The sequence below is a fragment of the Notolepis coatsorum genome (assembly GCF_963971535.1).
Source record: "Notolepis coatsorum genome assembly, chromosome: 20".
In the NCBI taxonomy this organism is placed as follows: Eukaryota; Metazoa; Chordata; class Actinopteri; order Aulopiformes; family Paralepididae; genus Notolepis; species Notolepis coatsorum.
Window position 1 is genome coordinate 17698713 of NC_140184.1, and position 22633 is coordinate 17721345.

Genomic DNA, 22633 nt, shown 5'->3' on the forward strand with positions numbered 1-22633 from the left:
TTCCTGTATTTCTCACTGAGACAGAATGTTGATGCGTTCGTGAATGCTTGGGGATTGGGGAATGCAATGTGTACTGTGGGGGAGGAGGGGCTGAACATATGCATTTGAAGGTCAAGTGGTTTTTATGTGCTGAAGGACGTTTTTGGGGTTTGTTGGGGTGTTTGTGGGTGTGTGCGTGTGTGGGTGTGTGTGTGTGTGTGTGTGTGTGTTGTTTTTATGAAGATGCCGTGAATTTTTTTGTGTCTCTACTGACTGTTTTTAGTTGACATGTTTTAATAAAGAACATCCAAAGTCTCTCTCTCTCTCTCTCTCTCTCTCTCTCTCTCTCTCTCTCTCTCTCTCTCTCTCTCTCTCTCTCTCTCTCTCTCTCTCTCTCTCTCTCTCTCTCTCTCTCTCTCTCTCTCTCTCTCTCTCTCTCTCTCTCTCTCTCTCTCTCTCTCTCTCTCTCTCTCTCTCTCTCTCTCTCTCTCTCTCTCTCTCTCTCTCTCTCTCTCTCTCTCTCTCTCTCTCTCTCTCTCTCTCTCTCTGCTGTTTGAGTGTATTGTACTCAGTACTACAGAATGCAAAGTACAAAAATTATCTGGATCGGACATTTGATATTTGGCATCGTGCACAATTGTACAGCCCTGTCCAATATTCTATTCAATTGTATTTGTATTCTAATTTAATAGAAATAAAATGAATTTACTCCTACATGCTTTGTAAGTGTTGATATTGACTGTTAATGTTACTTACTTGGCAATATAAAAACTTTTCTGATTTTGATTCTGAAAGTATCCAATGACCTGCAGGTTGGTCTTCATGGTGTTGGTTCTGTCTCTGTTGGGAGGAGTTCTGGCAGCACTGGCTATGGGTCAAGGTAGTTTCCTGCTGTTTGAGATTCACAGGGATGCCCGGCTCAATGCCAACCGTGCCACCCCTGCCAGTCTTACGTACCATCTGCCCCTGATGCTCCTGCCGCTCAGGCAGCCCTGTCAAAACAAGTCAAGATGGCTGCCCCAGGTGGCTGTGCATGGCAGCTACAGCAGAGGGAGCTGCTGGGAGGTAGTGGCACTCATCCAGACAAAATATTATGACCATTCATCCACCCCCACAACACAACCATCCATCCATCCACCCCCATAATTCAAGCATCCATCCACCCCCATAATTCAAGCATCCATCCACCCCCATAATTCAACCATCCATCCAAACCCACAATAAAACCATCCATTCACCCCAGTTAGAGGTTAGAGTTAGAAGTTCTATGTAGGATTGCAAGTAACTGTCTAACTGTATTTAACTGTTTCCACTGGCTGTACATAACTGTTTCCACTAGAGGGCGCTCTAGGCGGAGCCACTAATGCTGCCACCAGGTGGCGAGTATTTAAGGATATGTCTCCTCCCTCTCTACCTCTTTCCCACCTGCCTCTGACGGAGAGGAGAACTCATGTGTTGCTGCTTTACCATGCAAATAATAAACCACGCTGATTAATGGCTGAAGATAGAAACCATGCCTCTTGACCACATTATTGTCGCCCCATAGCCAGATTCTGTCAACACCCTGTGATCTAAAATCACTAAAGCTACAGCGTATGGGTTTGAGTCCCTGTGATCTAAAATCACTAAAGCTACAGCGTATGGGTTTGAGTCCCTGTGATCTAAAATCACTAAAGCTACATCACTACACTATTGCACTATTTTGCTAATCTTTTATCGTTTTCAAATTGTCTATATTATGTGTGATGATCGAGCCATAAACAGGGAGGCCTGTTGGGATGTTGGATCCTAATGTGAAAAACTGTGATTTTATATGTCTGCTCATTTTACCCTTGCTATTATTTTACTTATTTTAACTTTTATCTCTATGTCCCACTATCCGCTGGGTGCATACTCTGACCTGTATCATGTTTTGTAACAGATTACAGAAGCCTATTGTAACGTGAGGTTCTGATATGATTTGATTAATATATCTGCATTATTTTATCCCACGTTATGCTTTGCTCTTGCTGCTTGTTTTACACTGCTTTTATGTCTTATTTCTTACTGATGTAAAGCACTTTGAACTGCATTCCCCTGTATGAAAGGTGGTATACAAATAAAGTAATTATTATTATTATTATTATTATTATTATTATTATTATTATTATTATTATTACGATTACGATTACTATTACTATTACTATTACTATTACTATTACTATTACTATTACTATTATTATTATTATTATTATTATTATTATTATTATTATTATTATTATTATTATTATTATTATTATTATTATTATTATTATTATTATGTCTATTTCAACAGTCCACAGATCACAATCAGATGGCACAGAGCCGAGAAAGAAGCTTTCCTCCTCTTCATCAATACCATGCGCAGCTTTACCTGCAAGACACACACGTCGGCAGTGACCTTTTTTCCCCGACAGGAACGACACTTGGCCTCATTTGCAGGGAGCTCATGCTTGGGGAGAGGCGTGCCACATCTGTAGCACTGGGAGCTTTTGGGATTTTTGCTCCGACCGTAGTGTGGCTTTCCTCCATTACTTTTGGATTTGTTGAATTTAGGATTTTCCTTATGCTGCCTGCCTTTAACCCTTTCACTACCACGCTACAGAAGGTTAACCTTTCACTACCACACTATACGGTTAACCATTTAGCAGTGAAAGGGTTAAACAAATGTTGGTAGTGTGGTAGTGAAAGGGTTAAACACTGTCCACACAGTGCTACTATCCATCTGCTCTACACCACTGGCATCACTCCTCGGTGTTTTGTGCTGCTTTTTGACCTCCTCTGATTGTCTTGCCATGTTAACCCTTTCACTACCACACTACATAAGGTTAACCCTTTCACTACCACGCTACAGACGGTGGTTAACCGTCTGTAGTGTGGTAGTAAAAGGGTTAACCTTCTGTAGTGTGGTGGTGGTGGTTGTGAAAGGGTTAACCCTTTGTCGTGTGGCAGTGCAAGGGTTAACCTTCTGTATTGTCGCAGTGAAAGGGGTTAACCCTTTGATAGTGTGGTAGTGAAAGGGTTAATGGCTTTTTCCCGGTCTAGGTCTTTTCCATTTGCATGCGTTCTGAGAGTTGTGTTAGTCTGCCAGCCCCTGCCACTGTCCCTGATTAGCTCATCATGCAGCGTTCCATATTTGCAGCGCTCTGCTAATGCATACAGGGCAGCGCATCAACAGTCTTGTTTGCTTCTTGCTTGTGCATATTAAATCGTGCACCTTCATGTTCTTTTTCACTACAAAGAACGACTGAAAGCCATCCCTCACATGAGTGTATCAACGCTGATCTTTATCGCTTAACATTAAGCCTCTCAAAACATTGATTCAGTTTCATCTCCCATACAATATTTCAAAGTGTTCACCTGGTTATCTTCAGAGCTTGCTGTTAAATTGCTTGCCTGACGGAATCTCTCGAATCTCTGTATCCATTTTGTCCACTCGTGTGGTTTGGAAAACTCAAAGGGCTCTGGTGGCTGAATGCTGAACGTAGCACTGGGTGTGGTAGCCATCATGCTAGCTCCTTCCCCATTAATTTACGGTAACTTTTTACTGAACATAATTCCCACGCACTCATCCTCATCCTCATGTGACTTTCTGCACCCAAGCACAGGCTGATCCTGCCCCCGTAGAATGTGAGATATTGTGAGCGCTCGACCGATGTTATTGTGTCCATCTGGGGAGGGGGCCCCTGGCGGACATAATAATGGGCTTCACTGTGCAGCGGTGCGCTTGCCACGTTGAATCTGAAAGGGACATGAGTCAGGGCTCTACGCTAACTTTTTTTCCCAATGAGCTTTAGGAGCACACAAAGATATTTAGGACCACAGTGAACATTTTTCAAGTAACAGAGTTTATTAACAAACTATTTATTACATGCATATTATACTGCGTGTGTGCGTGCGCATACTAAGGGTCAAACATCTGTGCAATAGCACATACCATCAAAATCACACATTGGCCCATGGCTACTAGATGCAAATGATATTGGTTGTCCAGCTGCTTTTGTATGTTGTAGTGTTGTCACAATACCAACATTTTGACTTCGATACCGATATAATATAAGGTAATATAATATATTATTATTAGATGACAGAACATGGTAAATTCTTTATACATTTATAATTAATTCCCTCACTATTGGATGCCTCGGAGCGTTTCCAGGGATAGCTTATGGCGCTTTCCCACTGCATGTTACCTACTCGAAAGACTTTTTGGTTTTCCATTACTGAAATTTGCGGATGGTACTTTTTTTAGTACCTGCTTTGTCGAGGTTCCAAGTGGATGGAACGGGTACCAAAAAGTTACTGTTGTGTACTGACGTACCACACTGTTACGTGGTTACGTCATAGGAGCTGACGCTGTGCGTGCACTCCAGAGAATGCATACTGAGAGCGAGTCGAGTGCGGGAGCACTAGAACGGAGATTGCAAATAAAGACTATTGTTTAAATACTGAGTCGATTATTAAGTGAAGTACTACTTAATATCCAACAATGGCGACGAGGATAAACTCCGAAGTTGAATCTGCATAGAGTTATCACGTTGTTGAGTCGTGAACATGGACAACTTACAGAAGTTTGAATGCTACAATGAGCCAGCTACACTGTGACCAAGGTGGACCAGGTGGCTAATGGCGTTTGAGCTTTACGCTGACGGGAAAGGGTTGATTCTGGCTGTCGGTGTGGACGCCACAGTGAGACAGAGAAGAAGGGCTATGCTCTTAATCATGCAGGTACGGAAGTACAAGATGTGTTCTCTACACTGCCCGACGGGGGAGGACCGTCGGACTATGCTAAAGCTATTAAGGCGCTAAATGACTACTTTGTGCCGCAGGTAAACACTGCGTTTGCGCGACAAGCTTTCTACCAAGTATCACAGAAACCGGGTGAAACTGTACAGCAGTTTGTGACGAGGCTTCGTCAGGCTGCCAGAGACTGTGCGTTTGCTGCGGACATTAGCAATCAAATAAGGGATGCGGTGCTGAGCAGGTGCACGTCAGACTATGTACGGAGAAAGTTGCTTGAGGAACCACAACTTATGCTGCCGCGCGCTTTGGAAATAGCGTCGCAGTGTGAACGAGTGGAGCTGCAAATGGCGGCGATGAAGATGAGTGACGCCGCTGAGGGGAGAGAGACGGTGAAGAAGGAGGGGCAATTCCAGAAGTGGAAGCCATCGCCTCGTGGAGATCGTGGAGAAGGAAAAGAGAAATCCAAATCCGACAAAGTGTGCTACAGATGTGGACACGGGGATCATCTGGCCAATGATTCTGCATGCCCAGCAAAAGGACAAACATGCAGGAAGTGTAATGGAAAAGGCCATTATGCAAAAGTCTGTAAATCAACTATGCATTTGTGGTTGAAGATGATTCAAATCCTGAGAGGGTCACGTTTGATGTTGGGGGAGTAGATCTACTTATGCTAATCGATTCAGGTGCATCAAGTAACATTGTAGATGAGAACACATGGGAAATGCTTAAGAGTAAAAATATTAAATGTGTTTCTACCAAGGCAGCTAACAAACCGCTGTATACATACTCTTCCAAGGTGCCTCTTCCAGTAATGGGTGTATTCAAATGTCATGTTAAGGTGGGAAAATGTGACACTGAAGCAGAGTTCACTGTAATACAGGGACGGGGGGAGCCACTGCTAGGCAGGAAGACTGCTATTGATCTAGGTGTACTGAGGGTGGGCACAAACATAGCAGCAGTGACAGATGCTAAATCTGAAATACAGAGGCAATACCCCAAACTGTTTAAAGGTGTTGGTAAACTAAACACAAAGCAAATCAGTTTGCATATTGATGAGAGTGTAACACCAGTGGCACAACCCCTGAGGAGGGTGCCATTTCACCTAAGGGAAGCAGTAGAGAAGAAAATAAATCAGCTGCTAGACATGGACATTATTGAGAAGGTTGAGGGATCTACACCGTGGGTGAACCCTGTTGTAGTTGCACCAAAAGCAAATGAGGACGACATCAGGATGTGTCTAGACATGAGAAGAGCTAATGCAGCTATTATCAGAGGGAGATATCCAATATCCACAGTGGATGAGCTCTTACAGGGAATGAACGGGTCTGTCATTTTCAGTAAACTAGATTTGAAATGGGGATACCACCAATTAGAGCTCACACCAGAGTCTAGAGGTATCACTATGTTTGCAGTACACACAGGTACATACAGGTACAAGAGACTCATATTTGGAGTGTCATCAGCTAGTGAACAGTATCAACATGAGATAGCCACAGCTACAGCGGGCATTGAAGGGGTAGAAAATATCTCCAATGACATAATTGTTCATGCCCCAGATCAGGAGACTAATGAAAAACGATTCCATGCAGTTCTGAAGAGATTAGAGGACTGTGGGCTGACTCTAAACAAAGAAAAGTGTCAGTTTAACATGGACAAGTTGATTTTCATGGGCATGTTACTCTCACAGAAGGGCATAGGCCCCACCACAGAAAGGGTGAGAGCAGTAGCAGAGGCACGAGAGCCTGAGAACGCCTCTGAGACCCGTAGTTTTCTGGGCCTAGCGGGGTATAGTAGCCGTTTTATACCACAGTTTGCTAGCATATCAGAGCCGCTGCGGAGGCTGACCAAGAAAGACACAACTTTCATATTCGAGCCAGAGCAAAAACAGGCATTTAGAACGCTGAAAGAAAAGCTAGCTGAGGCCGGCACTCTGGCATATTTTGACAAAGATGCTCCTACTAAAGTCATAGCGGACGCAGGACCAGTAGGAATAGGAGCAGTCTTAGTACAACAACAGCAGCAGGAAATGGTGCCCATATGTTATGTGAGTAGGAGCCTGACTGATTGTGAAACAAGATATTCACAAACTGAACGAGAAGCTCTCGCCTTAGTTTGGGCGTGCAAGAGGCTGCACCCATACATATATGGTAAAAAGTTTGACCTAGTAACAGACCACAAGGCTCTGGAGGCCATCTACAGTCCGACCTCTAAGCCATGTGCCCGTATTGAGAGGTGGGTGCTGCGGCTCCAACCGTATGAGTTCAGAGTAATCCACATACCTGGAAAGGACAACATTGCAGATCCCCTGTCGCGACTGCTGGGAGAAAGCACGACAGACGGAAACCACAAGCACGGAGCGGAGGAATACGTGCGGTTTGTAGCCACACACGCTACGCCACGAGCACTGACTACCAGGGAGGTAGAGGAAGCCTCTGCAACCGATGAGGAACTCAGTGACCTGAGAAGTGCAATACAGAGTGGATGTTGACAAATGCCAAGTGTATGCACGCATTGCATATGAACTGTGTGTAATTGGACAGTTGGTGTTGAGAGGGACACGCATTGTACTGCCACATGCACTCAGAGACAGAGCCCTGGAGTTGGCTCATGAGGGACACTTGGGGGTTGTAGGTACGAAACAGCACCTCAGGAGTAAAGTGTGGTGGCCAGGTATAGATAAGGCAGCAGAGAAGTATGTGAGGTCATGTCACAGATGCCAAATAGTGTCGAGGCCTGATGTGCCTGAACCTTTGAGACCTACAACACTTCCAGATGGGCCGTGGCAGGACTTAGCCACTGACCTACTTGGCCCATTACCAACAGGACACTCGATATTAGTTGTAATAGACTACTACAGCCGGTATTATGAGTACGATATCCTGCAGTCGACCGCTGCTGAAAAAGTCATTAACAGCCTGGAGAATATCTTCAGCAGACATGGACTACCTATTTCCATACGGTCAGACTGTGGACCACAGTATATGTCTGCCCAGTTTCAAGCATTCTGCCAGGAGAACGGAATTGAGCATGTGAAAACCACACCCAAGTGGGCACAAGCCAATGGGGAGGTGGAGAGACAAAACGCTTCACTGATGAAGAGGATTCGCATCGCACAGTCTGAGGGGCTGGACTGGAAGAAGGAGCTACGCAAGTATGTGACCATCTACCGGTCTATTGATCACTCCACAACAGGGAAAAGTCCTGCAGAGCTCCTGTTCAAGAGAAAGATCAGAGGAAAGCTCCCGGACATCATGACACCACAAAGAGACCTGGAGGTCAGAGACACTGACGCAGAGAGAAAAGGAAAGTCAAAACTGTACATAGACAACAAGAACAGAGCAAAATACTCTGATGTGTCAGTGGGAGACCAAGTCTTACTCAAACAAGACAAAACAGACAAGTTTACAACAGCCTTTGACAAGACACCACACAAGGTTATCAGTAAAGATGGGAACAATGTGGTTGTCCAATCACCAAGTGGAGCGACCTATTCCAGGAACACTACATTCGTCAAGAGATACTACACAGAGGATCCCGCTCCACAATCATCCAGCAAGACGCAATTAACATGGACTGAGGGTGAGGAGAAAGAAAACACACCTGACACAGGGTCCGATGCAGAGACTCACACTAGGGTGTCCACACCCAAAGCCACACCGCCTATGGCTAGGTATGAGAGACCCCACAGGCAGACCAAAATGCCTCAGAGATTGATGGATTGTGTCATTAAGTAAAATGAGCCTGTCTGGCACACACAAAAAAAAAAAAAAAAAAAAAGTGAGTGAGTGAGTGAGTGCCAGATATTGTTATGCATTATTGCATTATTTTTATGCATATTATTCATGTTCAATGATGTTTACATGCATTTACTAATTTCAAGGTGGAGTTTTGTTCATGGTGAACCTTTGTTTATTTTTGATAACAGGTTTAACAGAATTGAAGTGTATTCTGTAAGTGAAAAAAAAAGTTATTGAATTCACCGATATTTCTGTATGGTACCTTGGAGTTTATGTCCTAGTAAGGAGGGGATGTTGTGTACTGACGTACCACGCTGTTACGTGGTTACGTCATAGGAGCTGACGCTGTGCGTGCACTCCAGAGAATGCATACTGAGAGCGAGTCGAGTGCGGGAGCACTAGAACGGAGATTGCAAATAAAGACTATTGTTTAAATACTGAGTCGATTATTAAGTGAAGTACTACTTAATATCCAACAGTGACCTGAAACACTTATTGGTCAGAAGAGAGAATCATCACTACGTCATCATTGCACTACATGGGGGGCGTCCTGCACAAAAACACAAACCCGCCATCATTAAATAGCCTTGCGAATACTAAACATTAGCATTAATTATTTGTTTGCAGCGAGAACAAAATGCAATAAACAAAAAAAATTGTGGAAAACGAACGAAGTACCAGGTACCAATAGCGAGTAGAGTCGAGTACTGTCGAACGCAGGGCTGAATAGCTAGATGTCATAGCTTCTAAAATGTAAGGTCCGCGCTGCTTTGTGTCTATTATGAAATGACAATTGCGCGTTGACACGGCCACTAGGCAAAGCTATTACTCACACGCTGTGCTCCTAAATGATTTTTCTGGTTCGCATAAATCTATTTTTAGGGGCAAATGCGAGTGAAATGGTCACACTGTAGAGCCATGTGAGTCATGACAGGGTGAGCTGAGGAGCTGCTGCATCACTAACAACAGTCAGGATATGGGTTGCAGAGGCCAGTGATTATTGCGTTATTGGTGCAGGTGTTCAGTTCAGTTCAGTTCAGTTCAGAGTTTTTATTTGCCACATGGAATAATACAATCATAGTTTCTTCATTAAAAAAAAAATCATAAATAGCCATTCCATGGACAAAAGGAGCAGGAAGAAGAATAAATCTTATAGTTACCTGCCCCTTATTCCTAAACTAACATGTATTTTCTTAATAGTCAGCGTATAACCTTATTTACACAAATAATCATTTATACCATTATAAAAGAAACACAATCCATAGTTAAACAAGAAACATTTAAATAATAATAATAATGATAAAGAAGAAAGAAGAAAAAAAAAAAAGAAAAAAAAAAAGAAAAGATCTCACTATTCAGATCACATTTTGATTTTCATACTGACTAAATATTTTTTTTTTATAAATTTTTTTGAATTGATAAACACTGTTACATCCCTTAAGCTCGCTATGGAGAGAATTCCATAACTTTACACCAATAACTGAAGGACACATCTGTTTAAGTGTGGTACGTGCAAACTGATGTTTAAAATTGTATTTTCTCCTACTAAACTCACTTTCTAAATGAAAAAGATTTTGTAGTTTTTCTGGCAGTGTATTATTTCTTGCCCTAAACATAATTAACATTGTTTGAAACTTAACCATGTCTTCAAGTTTAATTATTCTAGATTTAATAAATAATATATTTGTGTGTTCTCGATAACTCACTTTATGTGTGATTCGTACAGCCCTCTTATGTAGTATATATAATGGGTTTATGTTATCCAGTGTACTACTGGATGAAGGATAAACCAATGTTCCTGGGTAATAAAGAGAAACAGTGAGGGGGTGGCAGCACCAACTGCAGTCCTACTGAGTGGTACCAGCTGTACGAGTCCTAACAGTCATCTGAATGATTCCCTCTAGCCAGGTGGTAGAGACAGCTTTCATGGTTTTGAATGTTGCCGTCCTCATTCTGCCCGGCATAGAGAGCGAGAGCAATTTGGAGGTCAACTGCCAGGACGTTATTTTTGAAGCATGCGGTCCGGCTTCCTAAATTCATCATCATCATTCAGCTCACTAGCACACTGGTTAATCAACAGGGGACACTACAGATGTAGCTGGGTCAACTCAGAGGCTTCGCCGACACACCCTTGTGTTTGGTTGGGAGGCGACCACTTATATGAATAAAGTCATATTTGGTGAACCGATTCCCTATTGTGTAGTACAGTATACTGTACGTTCATGCATATTTTGGGGAGAAATCCTACCGCTATATAACGTTCATTTATTTCAACTAGAAGAATGCACTCAGTAATGTTAACACCTACACATCTCCCCACTTTGCTGTTTCACATGCTATACTTTACTGGGTAGATGACCGAACAAGTCTCGACAGAACCAAGCTAGAAAACCATATGGTGGTGCTAGAGGAAATGTCACAGGGTTACCAAAATCCTGGACTGTACAGGTCAGGAGATAGGCTACGCTCGTTTGAAAATGAAATGTTTGGCTTGATGGCTAGAGGAAAGAACATGGGGTCAGCAAAATCAGCACATGTATTCCTCTTGGGGCCATGGATGTGCATAGCAAGCAATGCCATTACTTCTCAAGAACACATTCACTAACAGATGGGACCAATTACATAACCTCCTTGCCGGAGGTATACTGTATCTAAATATTTTGGAGAAAATATTTACCACTAAATCACTCACTTCAATAACTAAAGTAAGTGAACACTCAACTGCCACAGCATTTCCACGGTTATATCCATCAATGTAGGCTCACTGTCACCACTCTAAGCCTATGGAGATGTTCGCCTTCTTTGCAGGGCTATAACTTTTTAAATTGTATTGCTAAATTGACATTACTATGGCCCATTCAACATCGATTATTTATCGTTCAGGATGTAGGAACGTTATACTTTTTCATTCATAGATTCTTCCAAAAATACCTTCTAGAATATAAGTATGTTTTTATCGTTTTCTGCAGTAATTCATAGAACGTGAGTTATAGTCATAAACGCATATATAGATTATCAACTGCCGTTTATTCCCGATACACGCTATATTAAAAAATTCAACTGTATATGATCCTATACGTTATGATTCATCATGCGTGGATGAAAGGGGGGGGGTCGTTTATAATTCCGTGATCGTCAGTAAATACTTTATGTAGTATGGGTGATATATTAATCAGATCGGTTTGCAGTGAAAAGAATAAACAATCAAGCTGAAAGTAACGTTAGTGTCCTCTTACCGTGCGTCAATGAGACTGGTGGTGAAAGATCCCAGGTATAGGACGTCGATCGCCTAGGTCCATTTCCGGTTTGTATGTCGCAATAAACGCCGAAATCATATCGATTATTAAGTTTATAAAGCGATCGATATGTACTATTGTGTCTGTCGGGAGCCTTGCGACAATATCTGACGGCCGGATTAATTTAATGGACGCACAGCAGCAATATCCTGTTTACCAGTGTAACTCGCCCGACCATCCACCAGGCGGCGGTATTGAGCTGTTGTTTTTTTTAGCTGTAGGGTCCAGCTGCAGCGCATGAGGTGTATATATGAATTATGAATGCCATGGCGAAAAAATTTAATATTGATCTCAATATCGCTGTACAGCGTGGTTTGGCAGACAACGCATGGCCGGCAATAACGCTGTACAACGTGATTGGCGGGGAATGTGTTAAGAAGAATATTATTATTATTATTTTATAATTATTATTTTATAATATAATATTTTATCATTATAAGAATTTTGTTTGGTAATTGTCTCTGCCCTCTATCTCTGATTTATTATCATTATTCATCGGCAAGAGATAATCTTTAATGTTATATGACAATATAATTGTTTGATATTATAACATGCTTCAGCTAATATTACTAGGATTGCACACTTACTTGAGTTTACTTTTTTTTTGTATTTTATTTTTTTATAATTTTTTAAACAAACACATAAACAAACATGACAGCATACAATTAGATATACAAGCATTAATTAACAGTGCACATCCAATGAAATCACCCTTTAGATAAATGTATTATACAAGATATACACCTAATACCTGATATCTAATACCCTACATACGCTCCTGCTCGCTACCCCCCCCCGGACCCCCCATTGGATAATCCAACCATTATCATTCGCTCCTAACCAGGCACTACCATTATATGCTAGCTTTTATTCTCTCCACCACTTCTAACCACATTGTCATTTTGGATTCATTGAGACCCAAAAGTCTTGCTGTAGATATTTCTAGATAAATCACATCGAGATATGTAAGAATCCAGACCTTCCGGCACATTTTTTCCGGTTGAAACCATCGTGATGCTATCAGCTTTTTAGCCACTGTGATACCAGATAAAACCAATCTCTTTAGCTGTATAGGTACTGCACATTCAAAAACATCATTCAGCAGTAATACAGAGGGGTGTACAGCAGGGTTTCCGTTAGAATTTTCTTTTGCAGGTCTGAGTGTCCGGTAGATTTCAATCTACCGGACAAATGGGATAAATTCCGGTCAGAGTTTATTGAGCTTAAAAACAATTGATAGGCCTATATAAAGAATGACATCATCAAGGCATTTATAATATTTTAACTTAAAACTAGGCCACTTTTGCGTATATACAGTCATTAATATATTCCAAATAAAATAAGTCCCTCAAGACTTCGTGCTGCTGCCGACTTGAGGTGTCGGTGGGCAGTCTGCCCGACATTAATAAACAGCAGTCTGTTATAATCACATTTTTATGAGCTAACGAATTCCGTTATATTGGACATTTGTATTAATTATATCAAGCGAAGAACTGAGAAATTTGGCAGAGAGAGACGGCAACATTATCGTGGGTTTGCGTGATGTATATCTCCACCTCCCAACGACTTGGTGCTGGTCATAATGTCCTGTGAAAATAATTCCCTCTAAACACAATTTGATTATTTGAATTGTATTAAAATAGGCTAAAATTAAATAGCTTATGCGATGAACGAAACAATCATTACATTTGTTTCATCGTTGCTTCACCAAGCAGCCGGTCTAATAATGACATCCTGTTGTCAGCGCGAGCTGGCTGCTGATATATTTACGCGAAGCATGGAGCTGCAGGCCGGCAGAGCAGCGGTGTTTTTAGGTCCGGTCTGGAAACCGCTCAGCAGCGCCCCCCACCCAACAGCTGAATTGCCAATGGCTGAATTGGAGTACTGCACCCTGCCGGTCTGCAGATGGATGCTTCTCGCAAATATATCAGCAGCCAGCTCGCGCTGACAACAGGATGTCATTATTAGACCGGCTGCTTGGTGAAGCAACGATGAAACAAATGTAATGATTGTTTCGTTGATCGCATAGGCTATTTAATTTTAGCCTATTTTAATACAATTCAAATAATCTAATTGTGTTTAGAGGGAATTATTTTCACCGGACATTATGACCGGAGAGATTAAATATGTCGGACTTCAACAGATTTTGCCGGTTGTTATGTACTAATAGTAATACACTTCTGGACGGTTCCCGGCACCCGTGTCTGCTGGTCGGTTTACTTCGACTCCTAGGCAAGGTGGCTCTGCTAGTGCATTCCCAGAGGGGGTTATCTGTTTTTACTGTAAGGAGCCTGGTCATATCGTTGCTGGGTGCCCTGTGCTTAAGCAGAAAAATGTAAAAATGGTGGCTCTGGTAGAAATCATGGACAGGACACCTATGCCGATATTAGAGGGTGGGGTGCGAAGTATCAAAGGTGCAGACAGGGAGCTAGAGGGCTCCTCAACATTTATGATGGATGGATTTGTTTCACTGGTTGGTGCATTAGGATCAAAGCAGGCTATTACAATATGGAGAGATACAGGAGCTTTCCAGTCTCTCATTCTGGATGGGATTTTGCCATTTTCGGAAGATTCTTCATTGCATTCCGGTGCCATTGTTCAGGGCTTTGGAGGAGGCTTTGTGAATACTCCTTTGCATGAGGTCTCGCTAAACTCTCCCTTAGTATCAGGCAATGTTGTCGTAGGAGTGTGTTCTCACATCCCCATAAAGGGGGTGTCCTTCATTCTAGGGAACGATTTGGCCGGTGGCAAAGTGCTGGCTACTCCAGTTGTAATTCCCGTCCCTGTACTTTCTGAGGTTCCTGATGAGCTCGCACAGAAGCATCCAGGAGTGTTTCCTGTGTGTGCGGTAACACGCGCAATGTCAAAGGTCAAATGTGACACCCATGATGTTGTTAACTTAGATTGTGATATGACACTTAGTGACACGTTCTTTGTTGAGTTGAAAAGTGGCCCTGATGAGGGTTTTGGTAAGGTGATACCGTCTCATGAGCAGTTGGTACTAGAGCAAAACAAGGATGTCTCCTTGTCGTCCCTCTTTGAAGAGGCGGTTTTAGAGGATGCAATGGTAGATACGTCTCAAGGATACTTTGTTAGCAATGACGTGCTCATGAGAAAGTGGACACCACCTAACCTGTCCAGTCTGGATGACTGGGGCAGTGTGTTTCAGATTGTTGTTCCAGCCGTGTATCATCCTGATATACTGCATCTAGCACATGATCATGATCTTGCTGGTCACATGGGAGTCAGGAAGACTTATGACCGTGTGCTGAGACATTTTTGTTGGCCTGGTTTGAAGTCAGATGTGGCACAATATTGCCGCTCGTGCCATGTGTGTCAGGTGGTTGGTAAACCACACCAGAAGATCCCTCAGGCTCCTCTGCAGCCTATTCCTGCCGTTGGGGAACCTTTTGAGCGGATACTCATTGACTGTGTTGGTCCCCTCCCTCGAACTAAGACAGGGAACCAGTACCTTTTGACTATTATGTGTGCAGCGACCCGTTTCCCTGAAGCCATTCCTTTACGCAAGATCACAGCCCCAGCTATATCCAAAGCTCTGGTTAGGTTTTTTTCGACGTTTGGTTTACCAAAGGTTATTCAATCAGATCAAGGGTCTAACTTCATGTCCCGTCTCTTTGCTCAGGTCCTCCAGCAGTTGTCTATCCAGCATTGCCCTTCCTCTGCCTATCATCCAGAGTCCCAGGGGGCACTGGAGAGATTTCACCAGACTATCAAAACAATGCTGCGGGCATATTGTACGGAGTTCGAAAAAGACTGGGATGACGGAATCCCTTTGCTTCTGTTTGCTGCTAGGGAGGTAACCCAGGAGTCTCTTGGATTCAGCCCGGCTGAGCTGGTGTTCGGCCACACAGTGAGGGGTCCTTTGAAACTGCTGAAGGAAAAGTGGTTGGCTGACCAGACTCCTTCCTCTACTAATTTGTTGGACTATGTGTGTGACTTCAGGCTTAAGCTTAGTAGAGCATGTGAACTAGCGAAAGAGAACCTAAAGGTAGCCCAAGGAAAAATGAAGGTGTGGTATGATAGGCGGGCCCGACATAGGGTGTTCTCACCGGGAGACAAGGTGTTGGTTCTCTCGCCTATTCTTGGGTCTGCATTACAGGCTAAATACAGTGGGCCATACTCCGTTGAGCGCAAAGTTGGTGAGGTCGACTACTTGAAACACCTGATAAGCTCCGTCAGAGTGGGGGACTGGTTCACCTCCATAGACCTGAAGGATGTGTACTTTCACATCCCGATCTTCCCTCCTCACAGGAAATTCCTTCGCTTCCTCTTTCAGGGTGTAGCGTACGAATACCAGAGGCTGCCGTTCGGCTATTCTCTGGCCCCTCGCACATTCACCAAGTGTGTAGAGACCGCGCTGGAGCCTCTACGTCGTCAGGGGATACGAGTTCTTTTCTATCTCAACAACATTCTGCTCCTCAGCCGGTCGGAGGAGCTCGCCAGGTCTCATACCAGGCTGGTGGTGGAATTCCTGACCAGTCTGGGTTTTGCTGTGAACTGGAAGAAGAGTACTCCTCTTCCCAGTCAACAGGTGGAGTACTTGGGCTTGGTTCTAAGCTCAAGGCCCATGAGCGCAACCCTCTCAGAGCGACGGCGAGTGGATATTCTGGGCGCGCTCAGGGGGCTCCGTCCTGGCAGGACAGTTACGGCGCTGTCCGTGATGTGCCTGCTCGGTATGATGGCATCTGCTCACTCTGTGGTCCCTCTTGGCCTCCTCTTCATGAGGAGGATACAGAGGTGGTTTTCCAGTATGAAAATAGACCTGGTGAGAGGCAAGTGGAAACTACTGAAGGTTCCCATGTCAATACTGGGGGATCTCGACCACTGGGGGAGGACTGGTACCCTCACCAGCGGGATCTCCAAGGGCTGCAGGCAGTCACACGTCACGGTCTTCACCGACGCCTCCCTCACGGGATGGGGGGGGACGTGTCAGACCAACGCAGTAGGGGGCAGCTGGACGTGCCATGCTACCCGGTCTGCACTGCATATCAATGTGTTGGAATTGAAGGCGGTCCTTCTGGTCGTCAATCGGTTCGGCCACCTGGTTTAAGTTTAAGTTTAAGGGTGGAGTACGCTCCGTCTGTCTGCACCGGTCGGAGGTCGAGCTCTGGCTATGGGCGTCTCTCAATCTGCGCAGCCTGAGGGCGCTCCACATCCCTGGCAAGGAGAATGTGGGCGCGGATGTGATGTCGCGGGGCGGTCCTCATCCCGACGAGTGGGGACTATGTCCAGACATAGTCAGACAGGTCTGGGACCGGTTCGGGGAAACCACGGTGGATCTGTTTGCGATCAGACAGTCTCACCAGTGCCCCTTGGTAGCCCCGCCGTGGCCTGTTCCTTGGTACCGCGGGCCCTCTCTCAGGCACACGGATCTCTGTGTCTGTGCCCTGTTCTGGGACAGCCACTGAAGGTTTGGCTGCTGAGGGGGTGAGTCTGGAGGGGATGGGTCTTGAGCCTTCTGTGGTCGACACCATCCGAAACGCGTGCGCTCCCTCCACTATCGCGGTTTACGCGGGTAAGTGGCATGCTTTTCAAGAGTGGTGTAAGGTGGGGGGCTGGGATCCGGTGTCCTGCCCCCTGGACGCTGTTCTTTCCTTCCTTCAGTCTATCTTGGGTAGACTGTCGGCCTCGACAGTGAGGGTATACGCCGCAGCTATATCCTCTTGTCATGTGGGTTTTGAGGGCGGTACGTTGTTCAGCCACCCTCTTGTGAAACATTTCCTGCTTGGCGCTCTGCGTCTCAAGCCGGTGGAACGTTCTCTGTCTCCGAGTTGGGCCCTCCAACTGGTCCTGGGCCGATTGTCGGAGGCCCCGTTTGAGCTTCTTGAGCAGGCGCCGTTGGAGCAGCTGTTTTTAAAGACTGCGTTCCTGCTGGCCATCACCTCCGCTAAGCGCGTGGGTGAGCTGTGTGCTCTCTCGGTGCGGCCTGAGTGCCTGTCTATTCGGGCAAATAGCGGTGCGACTGAGGCCTAATCCAGTCTTTGTGCCAAAGAATATCCGGAGCTCTTTTCGCTCCAGGGATATTGTGATTGAGGCGTTTCATCCGCATCCTCACGCTAGTGGGTTAGAGGCGAGCCTTCATCTGTCGTGTCCTGTCCGTGCATTGGGGGTTTACCTCAGTCAGACGCAGGATCTCAGGGCTGCCGATCAACTGTTTGTTTTTTACGGTGGCCCTTGTGCAGGTAAGGCACTGTCCAAGCAGCGCCTGTAACATTGGTTGTGCGAGGGCATTGCCCTTTGCTACACGTTTGCTGGACAGGTCCCCCCTGGGGGTGTCAGGGCGCACTCCACTCGTGCCTCTGCTGCCTTGTTAGGGGGGGCCTTGGTGGAGGACATCTGTGCTGCGGCCTCCTGGTCCTCCCCGGGTCCCTTCGTTAAGTTTTACCTCATGGACATGACTACAATTGATGACTACAATTGATCTTGCATAAAATGGTCCCAGCTCAGACGGACACCACAGTTGTATTCAAATGCAATAAACACCAGTTATTATTTGCACCATGGTGGTTGGTATTTGACTCAAATAGAAAGATAAAGAATACAGAGTTAATCTGCGACTGTCGTGGTGTTCTGGATAATCTCAACATAATGTGTGAGTTTAAGTCATTACTTCCAATCAACTGCCCTGGAATATAATACATTTCTCTGCAGTTCCCTGTTGAATCAAAATGGGAGTCTGTTTGGTTTAGAGATGTAACGGTATGCAAATATCACATCACAATTATAGTGACCAAAATTATCACCGTTATCAGTATTATTGCAAATAATATTGTTAAAATGTGGTGAGAATGTTCAAAAAGTACTGTTACAAACTTAAATCAATTCACATAGTTGTATGTTGATTATTGAACAAATCATTGGGTCTCATTCCCGAAAATGTTCCAAAGAGTTATTTTGGAAGACTTATCTTGGAACTGACTGAGACAGAATCAATGACAAGTTCACTCTGAGTTCCGAACGTGCTGGTAATATGTCGTAAGGGGCTGAAACGGTCGCACCTGTGACATGATCTGATATCTGCTTGGCGAATGTGATTCTGTCTTAAACTCAAAAGCGCGTTCCCGTTCAGGTCATTTGCATACAAAACAACACCTCCAGAGCTCCTTATAAGGCAAAGTAATGACGCAGCTGTGTGGAAATGGATGCGGAAGTGCCTTGCGAGTCTTGCGCGACCCATCGAAATGAGATTAGATTAATGTATTGTCATATATAGTACAGCTCGTGGTACAACTGCCGCAGCGCGCGCACACACACACACACACACGCGCGAGTGTGCAGTATACTGTAGGCTGCTCAACGAACAATGAACACTACACAACAACCATCAAACGCACATAGCACACACATCCACACGCACACACTCACTTTAAACAAACACACTGTAGCACCCACTCCCCACACTTTATATTTATTGATACAGGATTTGCACTACAACTCGTACACCTTACTGTAAATTGTACCTAAATTGTACCTCATCCCATTTCTGCTTTGCACTATATAGTATTGTATATTAGTACACTGCATAGTATTGTATATTATATGGTAACTCAGTTACGTCTATTCTGCATCGAACATTGTACATATGTCTATACTGAACACTGTGACCTCATTTTCTATTTCTAATTTACATGCTATACTATGTTATTTGATACTTATCTTGTCTATCACAGTCTCTGGAGCGTAACAGTAAGGAGCATTTTGTAGAAAAGTATTCTGTACTTCTGTATGACAACTATTAAAGAAACTTGAACTTGAACTTGAAACCTACGGCGTAATGAATGAACGCAGTATAGGCTTATTATTCCATTAATGCCATACGGCGTAATGAATGAACGCAGTATAGGCTTATTATTCCATTAATGACTTGTTGCATTAGGATTTAGTAGATACTATATGCTCTGCCCTATGTACAGTATAGGTACAGTCTGTACTTATACTGTACGTAGGGCAGAGGCAGAGCATACTGTATATAGTATCTACTAAATCCTAATGAAACAAGTAACTAGAATATATTAAGCCTATACTGTTCATTAGACACGTAGGCCATACTGGCGCACACAAGACTTGCTATTTCCATGCGATCAGCTTTAGTTCTTATTCATTTATTTATTTATCCACTGTCATTTCAGTGTTGGTCTATATGGCTATAGTGTATTTCAATATACGTTTAATTGATTAATGATATATTCGAAGGAATGCAGGTTTATAGCTATATCAACCCCCTCCAATGTACAGTAAATTACCAAGTATGGTTTTGTCAATATTCCAATGTACAGTTTTGCTTGTACAGTGTCACCCAACCACCCCTCCTACCCCACCTCCTCCAACAGTTTCTACATCAAATGTATATACTCTCTTTTCTGGACTCTTTTTGTAACACAAACAGTACTGTATTTGCAAATCTGGTATGTCATAAATGTATAGATGTAGCAGTACTATCTATCTGTATGTCGTGTGTGTCATATATGTTATGATGAATTGAAAATGGGGGACCCTGATGTAAACAAGACGAAAGTCTTTCTCTGGTCTGCATCCCCTTAACAATTGTATGTAATTGAGCTGTACTGTACTGTACCCATTCTGCAATCTGTTAATAAAGTTTTCAATCAATCAATCAATCAATCAATCAAAGGTCTGTCCCATTGTATACCAATCAATGGGATACATTGCATGTTGACCTGCATTCTTTCAAATGTATATAATTAATCATTAAAACAGATGTGTAACAAATAAGAAATACAAATTCCACAGAAGGCATTAAATAATTAGTATTTTCAATCATTTCACAATAATTGCATAATTGTGTTTGAATATCTGAGTAATTAAAGTAATTATACATTTGTCCAAAATAGCTGGTTCAGATATGGTTAAGCAGCTGCCCTGTGATCAGATCAATCCATATTATTTATTTTTCCGACATCAAATGCGTAATTTCTTATTGTACAAATATTGTCATATTTATTTTAATTATGATTAAGTAATTAATTCCAAGGAGGCCTGTAGCATTAACATGAAGGAATCACTATGAGAACACAGTCTGTCAAGTTAATACAATTTTAGATTAGTCAATCAATCATAAGACTGCTCCTCAGCACTCTTAAATCTGCTCTCAGCCACGATCAAATCTGATCTCAGGAAAATTTGCGCTCCCAGCCCTAATATGTCTTAAATGGGTATTATTATTATTATTATTATTATTATTATTATTATTATTATTATTATTATTATTATTATTATTATTATCTCACTCATACACACATCCTTTTCAGATCTAACTTTCAGACTAAACGTTGCAGATCAAATATGACTCAAGATAGCAATAGCATAGCAATCTTACCGTTACAATGTTGTCAGAAACATCTTTTTGGTTCAACTTTAGGTAGAAAAGAGAGGATTTACATGCAAGCCGGCATCTTGTACATGCACATTTTATCAAGATATCTTCATCTGCACATTCATGCATATACGAGGTCTAAACAAACCCACGTTGCTGCCCCTACTTCAGGGAGAGTCTGTGGTTGATGCTGAACAGCATTAAAACCGGTAACCGTTTCACTCCTAGTTTGATTAATATTATGTATTTCAATCCGTATAGGCTATGCTGTTCAATTGAAAAGATCAGAGACTTTTTTCAAGGGGACAAACACGAAGCTGTGATTAGTTTGTTGCTGTACTGCAGTTTGTTTTAGCTCATTAGTGGACCACTGGCATAGCTAGATGGGGGAGAGCAACACCTGCAGGCTTTATCCGCTCGGGTGTGGGTGTGGGTGCAGGTGTTTCTGTGAGTGCCATCCTAGTTCCAACTGTGCTGCCTCTATAATGTTGATACCTGTTTTTACCCAATGCGATAATGAACTGTAGAGAACCTAGAGTGATGTTTTTCTTTTGTACACACTATAGAGATTGTGGAATATTATTGAAATGTATAGTATTCCTGTGGATTTTTACCATATAAATGCTTTGTTTCCATATGGATAGGTAAAGTGGGCAACGTGCGTCTTGTACCAATAACCTTTTCATTTTCACGACTTGCTTTGGAACCGGGCAGAACAGTTGATTGGTTTCAACACGCATCAACTCAAAAGTCCACACAGCTCTCCAGGTGTTTGTCAGTTACATTTCGTTACTTGCTCGCGTTCTGCTCACTATGGGATATATACCACGTTACTTGAAAGATTCCGCTACATGCACTCTACACTTGTCCGGCCACGCCCCTTTCCGCCTATATGCATATATGCAAGGGGTGTGACCGTACTTCCGCCTTCCCGTTTCTTTCACTCCAGGAAGTGTCTTTTGCTTTTGGCACACGGCAAGCAAGTTTTAGATTAGTTTTTGTGTTGCCCTTTTTTCTAACAAGAATGGGATCATCACTGGGTCCCGGGAAGCGTTTTTCTGGGCTCCACCAGCGGTTCACCGTCGCGACCACCGTGCGTCGCAGGGGTTCCCTAATCCGACGCTTGTGGCGAGAGGGTGAGCCCCGACGGCGTGCAGAGCTGGGTGCTCACTGCCCGGAGGCCATTGAGCACCCCTCACCAGTGAGGTGGCCCTCTGGCTCCGGCGTCCAGACCCTCGGCCAGCCCGGCGGTCTCTTTGGAGGATGATGACTTGTGGCACAAGCTCTCTGTGCGCCCCGGGCCCTGCTCACGGAGTCGGCGTTCGAGTCCCCAGCTCCGTGGCGCGACTCCTCTTCAACAGCGTCTGGATTCAGCCCCCGCCTACCAAGTGGGTTCGGCCACCCGACCGCAAGAGATGCGAGCGCGGCGGATGAGAGACGGCAGGGAGAGCTGCTGGCTCTCTTCCCCGAGCTCATGGCGGCAACGGCGCACACCAACGGCATCC